Raw genomic sequence first — 19,366 nt, 5'->3', positions numbered from 1 at the left:
ATAGTCTTCATCCAGTAAATCGATCCAGCAGAAGGGGCGACGTAGTCTTCTATAGGCAAGATGCTGGCCCATGTAGTGATTGCATAGGGACTTCGCAGTGTTTGCCGGAGAGGGTCAGATCACTCATTGGATCAACTGTGACTTGGGGAACGGGGTAAACCCTCGTATGTATTTCTTGCTGTCGTTTCTTTGAAAAGTTAGCTGGTGTGAGAGGCAACCTGCTGTACTCAGATTCTGCTTGCTTAATAATACAAACCCTTTATCTGCTGCACCAGTTTTCCCGCATTGGGTTTTTCCGGGGACATGTTGTCCAAAAATAATGGTGTCCCTTGTGTGTTTGTCTCATCTATTATTCAGTTTATGATCTGTATATCAGTGTAGTTTGCAATAGTGTTTACATCACTTATCTAATTAAATAACTTGTTGAATGAAATAACAAGTAGGAGATGTTAAACCAGTAATTGTAGTAGGATTTCTGTTTGTAAAGATTAAGAAATTTTCAAATGGTATTAGAGCGATTGCGGATCATAGGACACTGAAGCCATCATCCGAGAAGATCTAGCAAATCTGCGACAGAGGCTGTTGTCCCAAGTGACAACCTTGTTTCAGAGCCAGAGAAGCAGCAGAAGGGGTGATGCAGTGCAGGAAGAGTGATTGAGAAGCTCACATAGTGCTTGTGTCAGATTTCTGAGCTAGGAGGAGGTGACGTAGTAGCCGAGAGGAGCCGACGCAGTGACTGCGTCAGCTCTCTAGGCCTCTCTGCTGGGGCAGTAGGAGCAATGCAAATTAGATCTGTGGTGCTGGTGGGACGCTGTTGCTGTTGTTGCAAAACGGTGTCTGTGGAGACAGAATCAAGGTAGAGGGAGTCACTACCTTAACAAATTTATTACCAAAGAAATCTAGGTCCGGGTCGCTGAGCAGCAGCAAAAGAGGATTGGAGAGGAGTGATTCCACATTGTTTGGCGAAAGGATTTTCGTGAAGGAAATCAGGACTTAGAGGGAGTCTAGAGGGAACTTGTTCCTTAGAGGATTTCTAGCGCCAAAGAAATCCAGATCCAAGTTTTGCTGGGGCAATAGCGAAAGAGGGAGAAGAGAACCATTCGACATCCATTTGAGCAGAGATGGCAGTTAATGCACTGAGGAATCAGGACAGATTGGATGGAGCATCCAACTTTGTCATCTAGAAGGCCAAGATCCTGGCAGTCTTAGACAAGAATCACATCAAGGATTATGCCTTGAAGACGGTCGCTGTTCTGGTCGATGCTGATCCTCTCAAGAAGTATGAGGAGGCTTAGGCAAAAGCAAAGTGCATGATCTTGGACGGGGTCAAGGATCATGTGGTCCCACATATTGCTGAAAAGGACACAACAAGGGAAATGTGGGAGGCCTTGACCACCTTGTATGAGGGAACATTCATTTAACGGAAGATGTTGCTTGAGAATCATCTAAGACAGTACCAGATGCAAAATGGAGAATAAATTGATCCCTTCCCTCTCAGGTTGGAAGGGATTCGAGACCAACTGACTTTTGTGGGGTCTACACGAGATCCTGAATTCATGGTCAAGACTGCCCTAAATGCAGTCACTGAAGACTGGGAGACCTTTGTCCAGAGCATCTTGCGCAGGGCTTCTCTCCCCAGTTGGGAGGAGATGCTGGCAACTCTTCGACATGAAGAGATCAAATGGTTAACCAAGGCGGGAAGTAGCGACAAAGGAGTCAGAGCCAAGAAGAAGGAAGAGGAGGATGCAGCTCTCGCATTAGCAGGACAACAAGGGCAACAAAAGAGGAAAATAAAGACACATCCAAAGTCAGATGCTTCATATGTGGGGAACTGGGACATTTCGCCACTTAGTGCCCTTGGAAGAAGGGCAAGGAAGAGAAGTCTGACTCAAAGGCTGCTCCAACGAAAGCTGACAAGGAGGATGATGATGAGGATTGCGCCATGAGTGCTCATGCACCTCTAGAGAAGAGGTGGGGCAATATTGAGCTGTAGTCGGGGGGACTACACTGGAGCAGGATCCTTGATGTGCCTTAACTCTTGGATCACATAAGGCTACGAGAACCCTTAATGACAGTGGCAGAATGACGGGAGTCAGTTGGTGCAAGGGATGATGGAGCGACCTTGTGATGTGGCGAGGAAGGATTTCCAAGATCGATGATAGCTTGGTCATGGGAGCGAGATTTCGTTGTCAGTGGGCTCAAAGCGTTTTGAAGGAGTTTTATGGGGTCCGGTGGGGATCACTCATAACATTTCATTATCAGGGCTGGTTCTGCATAATTTATTCTTGGTTCCACTGCATTTTGACAATTCCCGTAAAACAGGTTATTATTGAGCATATCTTAATTAAATACGCTTAAGGTGTCATTTTGGGAAGAATATTTGATGAAACACCTTAGTGTAATAGCTTGTTGGAACCAGAATAAAGAGATCTACAGGATGGGATGGTGAAAAGTGACTTTTAGTGGCCTGAGAGATCGTAGAGGCAGATTTACCATTTTCCTAGATTAAAAGTGACTTTAATTAGTCACTTAATTAAATAAAAAGGGGGAAAATGCTTAATTGAGGAAAAAAGCCAAGTGACTAAAATAAAATAAAATAAAAGTCACTTAAAAGGATAAGAGGAGAAGCTTCTAGAGTGGGAATAAAATAATAAAATAAAGTGCTTCTAGAAGGCTGGAGAGAGATCTATCCAATCTTTAAAAGGAGGGAAGTAGATCATTTGGGGACATCTTGGTTTCGTTTTATTTATTGGTGACGTTTGGAGAACTAGGTTCTTAGCTTTAGTAGCCCAAGGACGAAAATTTTTGGGTGATTTGGTGAGTGGATGAAAATCCATCTCATCCCTTGGTAATTCATTTAGAATTCATAGGAGTGCTTATTAGTTGCATTTCCAGATTAGAGAAGCCGGATCCAATATGCAATAGTTTGGAGGATTTCATCTAAGCCATCTCCTAGCTATTCTGTATTGGCATGTAATTTCAGATTTCATAATAAAAATAAGGCTAGGTGCTTATGTTTCCTGTCTATTTTGAGTTACAGTTTTATGTTTCTAAGTTTTGTCGATATTTTCATGTGAATTTTGTGTAATTTGATTGAAGGCAATTACAACATAATTTTCTGAAGCAAAACCTTGAATATTTAATGAAAATATTAAAGGGAATATCATAATATCCCGGAATTACTTAATTTTTATCAAAACGGGATATTACATATACCCATATATACACATCCATTTGTGGATGGAATATTTAGATCTCTTCAACTTGGTGTCCATCTTATTCCATAGTGTAGTCCAATAGGCATTGAGAAATTTGGTCTGTTTGTTTGAGAATGCTTCCTATTATGCAAAGTGCACGAAAACACTTTCAAAGAATATGATTATTGCATCTTGGCCCTAAATCCCGATGGTCTTTTATAGGGCATGGAAATGCACATCTTACTAAATCTATGCACTGCCACATACAGATAGTCATGTTCTTGCCTAGTTCTTGGAAAACCATCCACAAAATCCATGGAGATGTTCTCTCATAGCCTAGTAGGTACAGGTAAGCGACATTATAGATCTTGTTTCCTATTATTGGGCTTTCTAATATAATAAAATATTCAGTCTCTAATAAATCAAGCTACATCTTCTTGCATTTTTAAATTTAAAGTCAATATATATAATCAACGTTTGTAAAGCTTCAAACTCTATCGGATAAAGTCATATTTCAGCCAACATGATCTCATGAAGTGCTGATTTCACTGCTAAGCAACTTGTTATTATGTTTTCTATTGTTCTCTCCATTTGGTCCATCTATTCTCTATTGTACTCAATCTCCATACCTCATGTCCATATAGGAGTGTGGGTGTGATGAGTGCCTGGGATAGGGAACATAACTTGTCCCAATCCCATACCATTATTGTTCTGTGCTTATTCTAGAGGAAAGAATATCACTTTCCATCCTCCTTGGAGCCTATTTCGAATGCACATGTTGCAAATCAGCCTCCCATTGAGTTCCAACCTAGAATATCTGTAATTCTGGGTTATTCTAGTGATTCCCTTTGAAACTTACTCGAATCAATTTTGGATTCCTCTTGAGCAGTAATAGTACTACAAAAGCCCTTGGTTTTATTTATGATTCCCTAACTTCTCTCAAAAGCTTCTCTCAAAAGCTTTCTAAATCCCATAGGTGATCTTATAGGCCGAGAAAGGGATAGAATTTTATTACCATTGAGTAATGTTTTCATAGTATAGTCCTTTATCCTTACTTTTCGTAGTTACACTACCAGATTTAACCTAACTTATCGACTACTAATACTGACTTTAACATTTCCATTCACATCAATTTTCTAACATTTAATTGTGATCTTTGTGACATAAACCTTTATTTGAGTGTGTAATATTCCTAACGGAAATATTAAGTGAATAACATAAACATGCACTATGACAACAACTAGGAAATTCAACACACACAGGAAATCACAACACGAGGAAATGCACCAAAACTCTGAGCCATTTTATTTATTTCCGAGCAATTAGACTACAAATGAGTATGGAAGAGGAACCTGGGCTTGCTACAACAAGAAAATCCAAGCCAAGGTGATGATCAAGTTGCCCAAATGTCAGATGAACTCCCCACCATGATTCTGCGCTAGACAAGAAAATTATTGCCATTGTTGTTGTAGGTGACATGAGATTTTGGCCCTCAAATCTACTCCAAAAATTCAGCAAAATTAAATGTAGGCTCTCCACACTAGCTCCAACAAAACCCATAAATATCTCACGGACCCAAGTGGTGGAAATGGTCCTGGGGTAAATTGCGCCCTCTTCCAACAATTTATACAGTTAATTGTTGAATGGAACTAGGAATTCTGCCCTTAGAAGTGCTCAAAAATTCTGTAAAATTAATCTAGCCTTCTCTCACCAAACCCACAAAAACCAAAAAAGGGTTTGGGCTGAATCCATTGACCCCAGTGACCCCCATCAAGTATAAATTGCTCAATTTGGCCAAAAAACACCCTACAATTTAAATATTGCTGAATTTGGTCCAAATCCCCCTCTAAGAAATCCTCCTGAACTCTTGTAAATTTCTCCCCTCAATCACCGAGCAGATCCCAGCTCGAATGCTCCCAAATTCTAATTCTCTGCCAGTGCACAAAAGCTGCTAGTTAATCCGTTGGCAGGTCCTGGAATAGATAAATTCGGTCCTCCAAAATGCAGTACTCTTGACCTTGCAAATCCTCAAGGAAAGACTCTTCCTCCTTATTGATAATTCTCCGCAAATTCTATGGCCAAAACTCCACTTTCTTCTAGCTTCTCTTAGCCCCTTCAAATTTCCTTCTGCGCCCTAAGAGAAGCACACTCCAGCTGGAAATAGTATGCAATGTCGCTCCTAGAGAAGCCTTGAGATGGACTCCTTACTCCCCTAGGGTGACACTCGAAGTTCACCGAAGGTAGAGGTGGAATTCTGCTTGGAATTCTTTGTGCTAAACAACACTTTTCTACTTATGCTAAACAACCCCAAGAGAAGATGAAAGGTGAAATGTAATAGTCAAAAGTTGATGCACAAAATGAATCCCTCTTATATTTTCTCTCCATCCTTCTAAACTCTTTTTAATATTATTTGATTCGTGGGGGCAATTTTCCACTTAGTTACTTTTTCCACCATTTTAATAAAATAATAATTTGCCTCCAATTTGGAATAAAATAATACTTGCCACCTTTCTCCAAAATATTAGTTGCCCCTTTTAATTAATATTATTACCAAAATTGGGCAAAATTCCCATGCTCACAAAATTGGGGATATTACAGTCCTCCTCGCCAAAAATTGCTTGTCCTCAAGCAATGTCTGAACAAGCACTCTCTCTATCAACTAACCCAAATGGCTACTGCAAACGATACTCGGGTCCCAAATGTGCCACTGAGTCATCCCTATCCCTAGCACTATCCTGTCATGAAGGAGTCCCTCGATACCAGGGTCCCAAGCCATCCTAATCAACGTGAAGCACCCCTTGCTCCACTTACTGTCCAACTTGGTACAAACACCCGAAGTCCTCTGCATGTTGTCAGTAAGTAGAACATCATGACAATATAAACTCTTGATCAACTCGTTGTGCAATTGCTCTATTGAGTCATCCATCTCATGCACTCCAAGGGTGTACTTCTGAAGATACAATCCAACCTTGGTGGAGATGAATACTCGCTCGCATGAGCTCCGCCTGATCTCCTCTTGCTGATCATCCCTCCATGCTGGTGAAATCCCCCATGCCAACAGTGAATCACTAGAATCCAATGGAAGATCGGAATGATCTCCCCCAATCGAAACTAACTCACCCCTAAGGGTAATTGAACTGTTAAGTACTGTGACGCCTGTTATCACTGAGAACTGCAGTCACATGTATATAAGTTGAGTCCAAAGTTTCATTGTTAAAAATGGATGTCAAATGGTTGTTATCCTATATTTACTACTTAGAGGTCATGTTTTTCAATGATATCGATGAGAATCATTTTCAAAACCGTTAGTCATCCTTCATCATGATTGATTAAGATATGTCTTATCTCGTATATGTCATTTGTCCTTTTCGCAGTTTCGTAGCGCAGTTTGATTGGCTGATTTTGAAGCGCAATAATGTTTTAGCCTTTTCGTAGCGCCAGCCATTTCGCAACACATGTCGCTAAGTTATAACTGTCTGCGCTACGAAATCGCGAATTCGGGGATTTTGCAGCGCAGATCTTCGAAATGTCACGTCCGGGGATGAGTCATTGTGTCCGGTCGGTTGTTGTCAGTCAGTGTACCTTCCAAGCACTTACGAGCCATCATTCCACCAATAGGTTCATAGTCATGCACATTAAGTTCATTCAAATGTTTTTGTCATGCATAGTTGTGTCATGATGTTTTGTTAGTATTACATGAAGTGGCCAACTTATATGTTAAGATATTTGAATTGAAATGAGCCCGAGTTTCTTCTTCAAGAGAGCTGTATTGCAAGCGAGCCTGCGTTCTAAAATTTGAATTTGCTTTTCGAGTTGAGACTGCCGGTGTTTCTCTGTGCAAAAGTTTTTAAAGCATAATGGAGAAGAAGGAGCATCGGTCTGGAAGGTATCAAAGGGCAGAGCCCGAAGGATTGGACCTGACATTGAGGGATGAAGGTGTTAAAAAGGGCTTCAAAGACGCTGGTTGCTGGAGTTTCTGTGAAAAGCTAAAGGGAGGACACACTCAGGTAACAAAAGAATTTGCCTTGAATTTTACAGGCTTAAGTTCCAAAGTATCTATGTTAGAATTCCCAGTATCTCCAGAGGCTATTGCTAGGGTAACTGAGATTCCTATAGGAGGGTAGGAGTGGTTCAAAAATTTCAAATTTGATATGAGCCCCTGTAAAGTATTCTTGAAGGAAGCCTATGTGAATGAAGATTTAACCAAGGCTGTACCTAGAAGTTATGTTAAGGAGAGTTATGCTATGCTTCTTACTTGTATTCAAAAATATTTAACTTGTGAGGGCAGATATAACAAAGTTTATTCCTATCATTTCAAATTGTTGCTTAATTTCACGGGTAAAGCATCTATAGACCTCCCATTTTACTTGTTTCGAAGCCTCAGCAAGATGTGTGACAAAATCCAATTGAGGAAGGATGATTGTGAGACATCATTGTTTCATCATGGCCTAGTTAAACTGTTAGTGCTGGATGGTTTGCAGAAGATTGGTAGGGATTGGAGTTCTTTCATCTATATGGCCGGTTTCCAGAGTAAGACAGGCCTCACCCCACAGCCACTTAGAGAAAAAGAAGAATCAGTGGAGGAACCTACTATTGCTGAGCTTAGAAAGGAGGCTAGGGGAAAAAAGAAGGTTAAATCTCAGTTGAACAAACCAGTCAAGCCCTTGGTTATTAAAGAACCGCCTCAGCCACCTCAGTCATCATCAAAGGAGAAGGTCAAGCAGAAGAAAGATGTACAGGGATCAACTGGATCCGAAAAAGCATCAAGAGTTAAAACACGAGGTCAATTAAGCAAGGAGAAAGGTAAATCAGTAGCTGTGGAGGAAAGTCCAATTTCAAAGGCCAGCCTAAGTGATCTACTTGAGGCTATTGAATTTGAGCAGGAAGAACTAGTGCATCTTGAACCCATGCATATTGATTTGACCCAATCTTCTCCTGAGAGCACTAAGAAATCAAAAGCCTCAAAGAGATTAAGGTTTGATGAGCCTAGTGAGGAGTTTATGTTCAAGCCAAGAAGGCCAGTTACAAGGAAACAAATTAAAGAGGCTGAGAAAGCGCATAAAGGAGAAGCTGTAAAGGACAAAGTGCAGAAAGGAAAGAAAGCTGTAAAGTCACCCAGAGCAGAGGTAATTGAAGTATTGACCAAAACGGTGGAGGCAGTCAAACATAAAGACAAGAACAGAAAGGTTATCATCACCCAAGGAGGAAATGTGATTGCCATAAAGAATCAAGTGGGAGCAGCCAAAGAGGAAATTGTCAAAACAAAGAATGTGATTAAGGAGCATGCAGTCAGGTATGCCAATTATAGAAAAGCTGTGTTAAAGGGTAGCAGAAGCCTAGGGAGTCATGAAGATTCAGTGGCTGATGCATATACCTGGACGGTTCCCGCCCTCAAACAAGCTAAACATATCAGGAAAATGAACATGACCCTGAGAGCTGAAAACAAAGCTTTGAAGAAGGAGATTGTAAATTTGAAGACACAGCTAGGTCAACTAGCTCACTGATTTGAGGAAAAGGTGATATTCTTAGTTTTGGTAAATTTTGTTTAAGTTCCACTATTTTGAAGTCATCTAAGTCTTTGACACCTGTAGAGGAGGTTTGAAAAGTCATAAGTTCAAACAAAAGATGCTTTAGTGCAGATGTACTCTGTTTTAGCAAAAACAGCAGTTTCGTAGCGCGCTACGAAACTGCTGTAGGTGCTGTTTTATTAGAAAATCAAAGAGTTTAATGATGAGGTCAGCAAATTTTTGAAGGAAAAGCCTCAAGGACATAAGGGAAACTATAAAAGACTCTCCTAGCTATTCAGAGAATGACAGATGTGCATTTTGGAAAAGGTGAAATATTTTGTTTTTTGCTAAAGTTTCGTTAAAGGTACTTTATGACCGAATTGTTAGGGTTCTGGTTAAGGTTACCGGAGATGTTTGTTTGTACACCTGTTCAGTTCATAAGGCTTCCAGCTCATTGGAGAGTATGGTGATATGCGTTGTTTGTGAAGAATTAAAGAGCTGGGAACATGTTCTTTAAGTAGTGAAGAATGATGGGAGACAGGGACCGTGAAAACATGGCACTTATCTTGGTCAATTAATGAGCCATCTACGCAACCAGTATCCAAAGCCAGCTTGTTCAGTGTATTCTCCTCCAAGATATCTTGACCAAAACAGAAAGAAGACATGTGTCAAAGAGTCAGGAAGGAAGCAAGATACGAGGAGGACAGATTTTGAGTTTTGAATGAATTAGGACCCTTTGTAGTTACAGTTCAGCAATTATGTAATTAATGAATTAGTTGCACAGTAGATAGGGATAGTTAATAGCAACCTTCGATGCTCCCCTCATGCTGGAGGAGGAAGCTCGAGGTGGTTAAGCATGTATTCCTATATATGGATCAGACTTGGATGTAATTAGGGTTGGATGTTTTGATAGAGAACAAGTCTATTTTGGTTTATGTAAAGCAGATTTTAGTAATACAAATGACTGTTGCTTTTCCTCAGGATTCTCAATAGATCTTATTGTTCAAATGTATGGTGGTTTATTCTCTTAGTGTTCTTTTTCAGTCTTGTCATTGCATAATCACTCAGAACTCATGTATAATGCTCTGATTTCCTGTATGTTTTGGCAAACTGTGTTTTATGTTGTGTTTGAACATTAGATGTAAAGAGCCCTGATTTCTATGAAAAGATGGTGTTTTTGTTTGCTGAGATGTGTGAGACTCCATAAGCCCAATGGGAACCAATCTGATATTTGTCCAGCCAACTTATTTTCATGTGTTTTTTTTAAAGAGTTAGCCATCTTTCCTTGTAATTGGTCCATATTTATAATCTGTGAGAGAGCCCTCTCAGACTAAGGAGGCTAAGCCTTAGTCCAAAGTTAGGTTTGGAATAGTTACACATAATCTTGCTGATTGGCAGCCTTCAGTGTGTGATTTTGTGATAACAACGCCAAGGTCCCATGCCCATTGTAGGAAGAAACTGTCCTGCTGACCCTGTGACACTTTGGTCATGACTGACTGCCCAACATGCTTGTACCAAAGCCTCTTGTCTTGTAACTCTCGGCCATAATATATGTGATGATCGAGGTTATGCCCAACCTGCCCAAGTGACTTAGCAATGCCAGAGCCTATCACTCCATGGTTGGCCCCAAATCCTGAGCAACAACCTGCCTCGCCATATGATGAAGACCTCAGTGATCCCCCATGTGTTAGTCTGAGAATGAACCAGATCACCGACTATCCTGACCATACTCACTAAGAAATGGAGTGTCCCACCAATCAACTGGATCCCTAGATCCCATAACCATACTAGAGGTCCACAACTCCCAATCCTCACTGCCTGCTGTAGTGACATGCAACTAGCTACTGGGACTCCTTTGTGCCTCGTCTCTGACCCCTATACGTATCTAATAGTTGGGCACCAAGCATCAAGAATTTGTCCCGCGTATGACAAACAACTCCGCTCCTGCCAGACCATACAACGAAGCCTGCTATCCCAACTCCTGATGATGTACCTGGATATTGCCTGGAGCCTAGGAATCCTTCTGCCAATGAGGACTACCATCCCTTGTACCTCATGCTCACATAACACCTCGGCTTGTCCTGCTGATAGTGCACCCTGTAGCTCCCTCACGGTCATCTCCCTAGGCCTGCACCCGTTAGCGCGTGCCCTGACCAAATGCCACCACCGAGAAGTCTCTTCCTGGATACTCTGTGTACCAACTAACAGTCTTGAGTGATCCTCTCGTGTCTTGCTGCTCATGATGAAGGTGTCAAGGGACAACATCCAACTCCTTTGTGCCTGCAAATAATGTAGAAGTGAGAGAGGCATGCGAGTCCCCATGGATATCATCAAATGATGCTCATCCATGTCCTCATCGATCCTGGGTGATCGATACCCAATGGCATGCATGTCGTCTCTATCAGGCGGTCTCCCTAGTGGTAATGCTCCAAAATCCCAATGGGAAGCATCACACATCACTACATACAACCAAGCATCCCTGCGCTCCCCTGCATAAGAACATGTATCTCTGTGCCCCTTGGCACACGAATGCACCCAGTTGCACACCTCTATGCACTGTTGGACACCACTACCAGCTGCCATAATATTCTGAATCATCTGGTTTCTCTCTTGTGATGAAGTTTTGTCACTCCATGTGAAACCTCAAGGTGATGTGAATTGCTCCTCCTACTCCTCAGTGCAAGCCTACACAACACGACACTCCTCTGTGCACCTCTGTGCTCCTCAGTAGAACACCGAACTTTGTGGTACGACTCTACGCACCACCAAACACCTACACCAACTACTACACTACCTTGCATCCTCAACCATCCCACATGCGTCCATGCATCTGCTACTCTGCTAGTGAATCCACTACATGCTAACAAAAATGATACTACTGTGCCTAGCCTCAGTAGCTCTTGCACCGAATATGCCAATAAGAGAGCATTGTCTCCATACAATGCCTTGATTGATGGCCTACTAATGGCACCTCCTCCAACCAACCCCTGCCAGAGTATGTTGATCACCCTACAATCCCATGTACGCCCAACATCCCCAGACAACCCTCGAAGTCTACTTGCCCCCCTGTCACTCCAACCGACGCTGGCGCTGATGGAGAGCTTAAAGTGTGTGGGCACTTGGTCACCGGATCCATCACACTGTTAATACCATCACTAACCAAGCCCATGTTGTGATGGGGAATCCCACCTGGATCCTAGCAACCATCTGGCCCTCGTACCCCTCTAGTAATCCATGACCTCTGCAGAAATGCAGCCATGGATGTACCCAACCACCTAACTTGCTCCATCGGGTACCAGCTCAGTGCCTCTCGCCATCCGATCCCAAAGGATGGATCAAATGTACAATCTCTTGTGTACGGGACAAGTCCTCCATGCTGACGCTGTGCCACACTCAACTCAAGCCGCTGGCCCCTGCTGACCCGGTCATCCCTTATGAACTGTCTCCACAACTCCAACTCTCTCAATCCAATGCACAAGGGTGAGATAATAACATTGTGGATAATAACTATGTTGAAATGGCCTTGGGGTAAATTGCCCCCCCTTCCAACAATTTATGTTGTTAACTGTTGAGTGGAACTAGGAATTCTGCCCTTAGAAGTGCTTAGAAAATTCTGTAAAAATAATCCTAGCCTCCTCTCACCAAACCCACAAAAATCCAGAAAGGGTTTGGGCTGAATCCATCGACCCCCGGTGACCCCCAACAAGTGTAAATTGCTCAATTTGGCTAGAAAATGCCCTACAGTTTAGATATTGCTGAATTTGGCCCAAATCTCCCTCCAAGAAATCCTCCCTAACTCTTGCAAATTTCTCCCCTCAATCACCAAGCAGATCCTAGCTCGAATGCTCCCCAAATTGTAATTCTCTGCAAGTGCATAGAAGCTGCCAGTGAACCCCTGCGTAGGCCCGCAAATCCCCAAGGCAAAACTTATCCTCCTTATGGATAATTCTCTGCAAATTCTCTGGCCAAAACTCCACTGTCTGCTAGCTTCTCTCAGCCCCTTCAAATTTCTTTCTGCACCCTAAGAGAAGCACGCTCCAGCTGGAAATAGTATGCAATGTAGCTTCTAGAGAAGCCCTGATATGGACTCCATCTTACTCCCCTAGGGTGACACTCGGAGTTCATCGAAGGTAGAGGTGGAATTTTGCTTGGAATTCCTGGTGCTAAACAACACTTTTCTTCTTGTGCTAAACAACCCCAAGAGAAGATGAAAGGTGAAATGTTGTAGTCAAAAAATGATGCACAAAATGAGTCCCTCCTATTTTTTCTCTCCATCCTTCTAGACTCTTTTTAATATTATTTGATTCATGAGGGCCATTTTCCACTTAGTTACTTTTTCCAGCATTTTAATAAAATAATAATTTGCTGCCAATCTGCAATAAAATAATCCTTGCCACCTTTCTCCAAAATACTTGTTGCCCCTTTTAATTAATATTAACAAAATTGGGCAAAATTCCCATTCTCACAAAATTGGGGATATTACAGTGTGTTATTGCTGAACATTGGTGAATAAAGGTGGCATGCCTGCCTAAGAAGTAAGAACCAGACTTAAGGTGATTTCTGTCTTTCCCATAGGTTTTGATCTTCCTTAAGCTGGTTGATCCAGTGGAAGATTTGGAAATGATGTGAGGATATACAGGAGAGGTTGTCTAGGTCTTGGTGAAAAAATGTCTTGTATATGGATTAGGGGTTGGAAAATATTGGCTATTAAGTACTGGAAATTCAAACACTATATTTTGTGTCAGTAACAAGTGAAGTTCTTACCCGTGCTTATATTGATACTTTGATTGTTCAATTTTCCTTTAGATGATGTCTTTAGTGAAAGGTAATTGTATTTATTTTCCGACGTTGAATTTTGATGTTTCTACAGTAAAAAAGTACCATCAATTTAATTACAATCTATTTACATTGCATAAGAGAAATATGTTTGTGGTTTTGGTAAATTATCTAAGACTATCAGTAATGAAAATAGTAAATCCAAAATCGTGGGTTTAGCCTTAAATGATTTGAGCTTTTTGAGCGCTTTTTTATGTGTCCAATTTACGCATTTGCACATATATATGAAATCACATCATGTATAAGTGAAAATTGTTATCTGGTTTGAGAATGCATTTCCACTACTTACTGTTTTAGTTAAGCAGGTTATATGGAGATTCCAAAGAAACTCTATGTTCCTCGTGTTGAAGACAAGGAGAGTAATATGAGGATGGTGCATATTACTAGTACTGCAGACTTGGTTGCCAATTCAATGAATATATTGGAGCCAACAATGTTGGATAATAATGGAAATCAACGAGAAAATGGTATGCTGCCCAATTTTTTTTTTTTTTCAATTTGTTGAAATATTATTTTGAAATTTGACAGACTATATGGTTTAAAATTAATGGGGTCATTGTCTTCGTCAAAACTGAGCAGTACTTTTTGTCAAATAATAATGGGAAATAAATCCACAAGCTATAAAGTTCAATTAAATGTTTTTTCAAAAGCAGAGCTAATCTATGTATTCTGTCAGCATTTATGAGATATATATAATACAAAGTCTCAGATATAAATGGTGGTAATTGTTGATTTTTGTGTAGCATCGGGAGGTATTCCCACATGCCAAGAGGCCTCCTAAGTCGGCTTAGAAGATTTATGAAAATAAAAATAAAAATTCAATTTTTATTGAGCTTCATGTAAGCTCAAAAGGGACAAGTTGGCCCAGTTCATGAAGGGACGTATCCCTTGGGGTAAATGCACCCATTCGACTTGTATATATATACAATGTGACATCTTCATTTGACCAATTCAAATTCTTCATCTCTCTTCTATAGAAGACACACATGGGATAGGAAAAATGATGAAGTGACTGAAGTTTGGACTTGGTTTTTGGCACAGATTTCTAGACAATTTTGAATTGTAAACCTTGCTGAAGAATAATTTCTCCTAGAAGAAAAGTTGTTGGGTTTTCTCCCAAGTTTGGGTTTCCCAGGGAAAATTTGTTGTCTCTATTGTGCATGGCTGTCTCTTTATGATCTTACTTTTTTCATTGCATCACTATTGAAATCTTCTGTGTATAATTGCTCAATAATATTAGCGGCATAAGATAAACTCTATGAAGATTATTAGGTAGTAATTATTAGATTAGAAGATTAGTTTCTACTGTGTATATTGTAGAAAATTCAACATGGTATCAGAGTTTTGTTGAGAGAACAACCATTGAAGACAAGGACGAGTCTGTGTTGAAGAGAAAGGTCTGTTTGTTCTAAGAGGCAGAGTGAGTATCTGAACAACAAAAAGGATAAACAAAGGTCTGTTCCAGCGGATTAGGGTCTGTTTGTGCAGAAGAAGGGCCACAACCCTAGAAGAGGGTTGAGGACCTCATGAGTAGTGTCCTAGAACAGGGCTGTAGTAAGCAAAATCAATCTTGTGTAGTAGCTAAGACTTGGATTAATCCATTTTGATCCTCATCGCATCACCAAGGTATACTAAGATTTGGTTTGAAGCCCACCACGCCAATCTACACATAGAGTATGATTTCAAGGACCTTTTGCGAGAAGAGAAAAAAAACCCTTAAAGCCTGTGATTGATCACATTCACACAAAATTTGGCCCTCTACAACATTTTTTTATTATTGTTTGTTTGAAATTTTTTGGTCTCAGCTACAAATTTTTTGGCAATGTTTTAAATCCATTAATAAAGCCCTCACGTGAATTTTTTTAGGGTTGTGTCTTACTCAAATTGGTGAGGATGATTGCATAACACGACTTGACCATTTCAAGCACAAATTCAAACACTTTGCGGCATTGTTCGCCTATCCCGTCAGATTTATTGATCCTAGGATCTGTCCTTAACTATGTACCCAAACCTGCGCATGGTATACTAGCCATATTGCGCCCTGGATGGAATTGAAACCCTCGTTTCACTTGCCACACGACAGATCCAGAGTTGAATGCCAACCACGTGGGTCACCTCACATGATTTTCTAATTTATTTTTTCCCAGATGTTTGATGGGATGCAGAGAGAAGAATTCCAATTTTAAATTACACAATTTTTTGTTGGAAAATCAAGGTATTTGTAGATTAATGTTGATTCTCCTTACTTGATAATTACTTGTGATATTTGTTGTCTTTATATTATTTAGTTTTACTTCTTCATCAAGAAATTACCAAAACATGAAGATCACAAAGACACAAAGAACACAAGATATAGGCTCCAAGCTAGGGCGAAACCCCACAATTGGGTAAAACACGAACATTCCTCTTCTTATAGATTTAGATCAAAATGAGACCTCCAAGACCCAAAGACCAAGACCTTCTCCAAGTACCAAGTTAACCCTCCAACAAGATTTCTTCCAAACAAGTCAAAGTCTACCAAAGTCAATAGAGGTCAAATTCTCCAAAATTTACTTCAGTCAAAGTTTCAGTTCTGCAACTTCAGGTTTGCAATTCTTGGCCCTGCAACTCACAGAGAAATCCTAATCTTTTTGCACATATGGGCAGAAATAGTCAAAATTTTTGTCTCCTTCCTTTGCCTAGTCTTTCTACTTGTCTTCTTCTCTTCCGTTCTTGTTTTCCTTCTTATCTTGGTGCAGATTGAACTTGTTGTGATTGGTGTCCAAATGAGTCGAAATCGCTTCCTTTTTATACACTTCTCAAGGTGTCGAATAAGCCTCTTGTTAATTTAGGTTAATTGTTCTTTGCTTAGGACAGTTACTTCAATGATTCAGAGGAGCCCAAGATTAATTCCATTTATTTCAATAACAATCACATAACTATTATTCATTGATAGTAATTATCGAAATAACATAAATAATCATATGCAGAAGACAAGCCAAGACAAGAGGACACATGGATTGACACAAGCGAGGGAAAAACCCTTTATCAATTGTCAAAGTCAAAATTGACTTGCCAGTAATATGATCTACACCATTGTCCAAATCACAAAGAAGTAGCCTAGATAAATCTTCCATTCTGTCTTCAGCGTACAAAACCTTGCCCTAATCAGTGATCATCAATAGTCAAACAAAATGGTCCTCAAAAGGATATTGATCCTAAATCAAGTATCGCAGCCTTCTTTGCTGATGATAATGAACCTAATGCAATTAACATTTGAGCAAATTACTGACTTGGTTAGGGCACATGCTCCAGCCCTAACCTACATCAGCAAATTCATGTTCAAACAATACGCACTTCCTCGATATGAATGCGGCCCAAACTAAGCTGTCAACTAGACATTTCAACCACAATCGAACATAGGACTGAACCCTATAATTTCTATGGCATGTTTGCGGTCAACAAGAGAAGGTGAATGTTGTCCAGTGTTGAAGAATGTAACTAGGTTCGGTCTTCATAAATATATTTGAGTCATTATGTAATGCACTTATGAAAAATAATGAAAATAAAATTTTATTTTTATTATTATGACTTATTAAAGCATGGGTTTCATGCTTGGATCATCATGTTTTAGGTCAAAGTTGTTGAATTTCCACGACCTTGGGTCTAGGTTAGAATCTTAAAATCTCTGATGCTCCCAAACCAAGAATCTCAATGATACTACTTTGCATAGCAGAACATAAACAACAATAAATCACACATGCACAAAATATAGACAACTTTTTACAGCGTTCAACCCAACTTCGTTATATTAAACAACATATAATACAACAGTCTAGGGCTCCTGTACCAGGGATAATGACCCTCATACATCCACCAATTCAAGATACAAAACTAAAACTTGGTGTCAGTCCATCAACATCCAATTTGTCCTCAACAAGATACTCTTACCATTTGGCTGTAGCGCGCTCTCTCAGCTCCTCTTGGTTGTACCCTGTACCTGCCCGGTCCTTCGTCTCCCGATCTGCAACTCCTATCTCTATCAATGCTCCAAGTCCATCTGGCCACTGAATCTCGGTTGTCAATCTTCTCTCTAGTTGTGCCTTAGCCCATCAGGGCCACAACACATCGAGACTCTTGTCGAGTTTTTCACAGCTCCACTTGTGAACAACTCTCAACTGCCCACCGCTGCTCCTCAGCTACTCAAGGACTTCAACCCACTATGGTCTTCCTGCGCTGCTCCGATGAAGACCAACATAGGGCATGGAGGGCTGCCACCTATCACTGCAATATGTCCATCTCCTACAATGAACACATGCTAGGAGGACTGCCCATCTTCTGCTGTAGATGTCCTTCTCCACACACAAGTCTCGGGCTCCACAAACTGCTCCTCTGGTTTGTCAACCCTTGAGCTCAACAAATGCCTCTCTTGCAACTACCTTTGTCCATCAAGGTGTTGCTCACCAGGCCCTAACTTGGACACTATCACGCTATCCTCCAACAAACCATAAGTTCCCAATCTCATTCATACTTGGTCTTCTCTCAAGATGCCCTCCAACAGTCCATGAGAGACGAAGTCCACATTATAGCATCTACACCTAGTTAGGGCATCCCCACACCTAGGAGACACTTACACATGGCTACCCACAGACTCCACCAATCTGCCCTTTGCTCTACAATAGGGGAGCTATTGCGCAAATCTGGGCACATCAATATGTCCTTCATCTAGGACACCATCAACTCATCATCCAAGGGAACATCTGCAACACTCCTTACTGTTGTCTTCTTGCCTCTCATTTGATGTGCTTACTGTCACCTTGGCTTCTTGGTAGGCTTTCCAAAAGTCCACGTGGGTTCCTCCAGACAACTCCTAAGATCTCCTACAACTGCCCATCAAACTGATCCAAGCACTGATCCTAAACTAGGATCCAACACAAGACAAAACTCAATGAAAATATACCTTTCATTGCTGCTCTAAGTTGAAGTGAACTGCTGTTCCTGACTGTGGCTGGTTAGGGTACCTTGGAACGCTGCAACAACCCTAACACAGTCACCTACACAACCCTTTCTTACTGCGGCCTGCCCTTGGAAGACTTCCCTTCATCCACCTTGCTTACCTGGGCATAAACTAGCCCTTAAACTCCTCCACGCAGCTTTGTTTTGGTGGGTTAGGCCTGTGACCTACCCAGAACAGTCTTCTAGGGACGTGGCAACCTTATCTGAGAGTCTGTCCACCATTTATCACTTCAGACTTGGCCCAAAAGTACTCCTGTCTGCCTCGGCCTTTTAACACATCAACTCAGACATCAATCCAGCCATGAAAAGTGCCCAGAAGTGGCCTCTCCTCCTCGTTGGTTGCCCCTTCTTCTTGCGGTCGAAAACAAACATTAATTCTCTCCTCCAATGAGCTTATCACTTGTGATGTGTTGCACAATGGATGCTAAAACAACTCCAATTCACCCTCTATTTATAGCCAAATGAGGGGCTCCAATGAATAGATGAAGAGACACATCTATTGGCTAATTTTTACATCAAGCCTACATGACTTGAAAACCAATAATTAATTTTCAACTTCAAAAATTCATTTCTCCACTTCTACAACTCGAAATTCGATGATTCTTGAAGCGTTGGATTCTCCTTTCCGCCCTCTATTGTCTCATGCCATCACACATAGAAACATGCCTTCGAAATTGCCCCAAACGCAATTGGGTGCAAAATCTCATACTTGGGTTCCAAACCCATAAGCTTACTTGTGGCGCTTTGACCTCCAAGCCTCGAACACTAGGGCTTGGAGTACCTCCCAAGCTACACAAAAATCAACAAAAGTCCCCATTGAGGACTTCTAGG

At 41.0% G+C, this 19,366-nt stretch overlaps 1 pseudogene across 1 annotated transcript in view; it reads left to right on the top strand.

The window, feature by feature from the left end:
* LOC149144401 (5-formyltetrahydrofolate cyclo-ligase, mitochondrial pseudogene) overlaps positions 1 to 14,045 on the top strand; it is a 54,696-nt pseudogene extending 40,651 nt beyond the window's left edge. Inside the window, exon 4 of the transcript XR_016265126.1 lies at positions 13,846 to 14,045. The product of XR_016265126.1 is annotated as a 5-formyltetrahydrofolate cyclo-ligase, mitochondrial pseudogene (transcript). The remainder of the gene's footprint in view (positions 1 to 13,845) is intronic.
* The last annotated feature ends 5,321 nt before the right edge of the window (positions 14,046 to 19,366 follow it).

The sequence above is a fragment of the Pinus tabuliformis genome, chromosome X, assembly GCF_031772625.1.
Source record: "Pinus tabuliformis cultivar Carrire ecotype Pingquan chromosome X, CPIR1, whole genome shotgun sequence".
NCBI lineage: Eukaryota > Viridiplantae > Streptophyta > Pinopsida > Pinales > Pinaceae > Pinus > Pinus tabuliformis.
The sequence above is the reverse complement of the archived record's forward strand: the minus strand, read 5'-3'. Positions and strand labels throughout refer to the sequence as shown.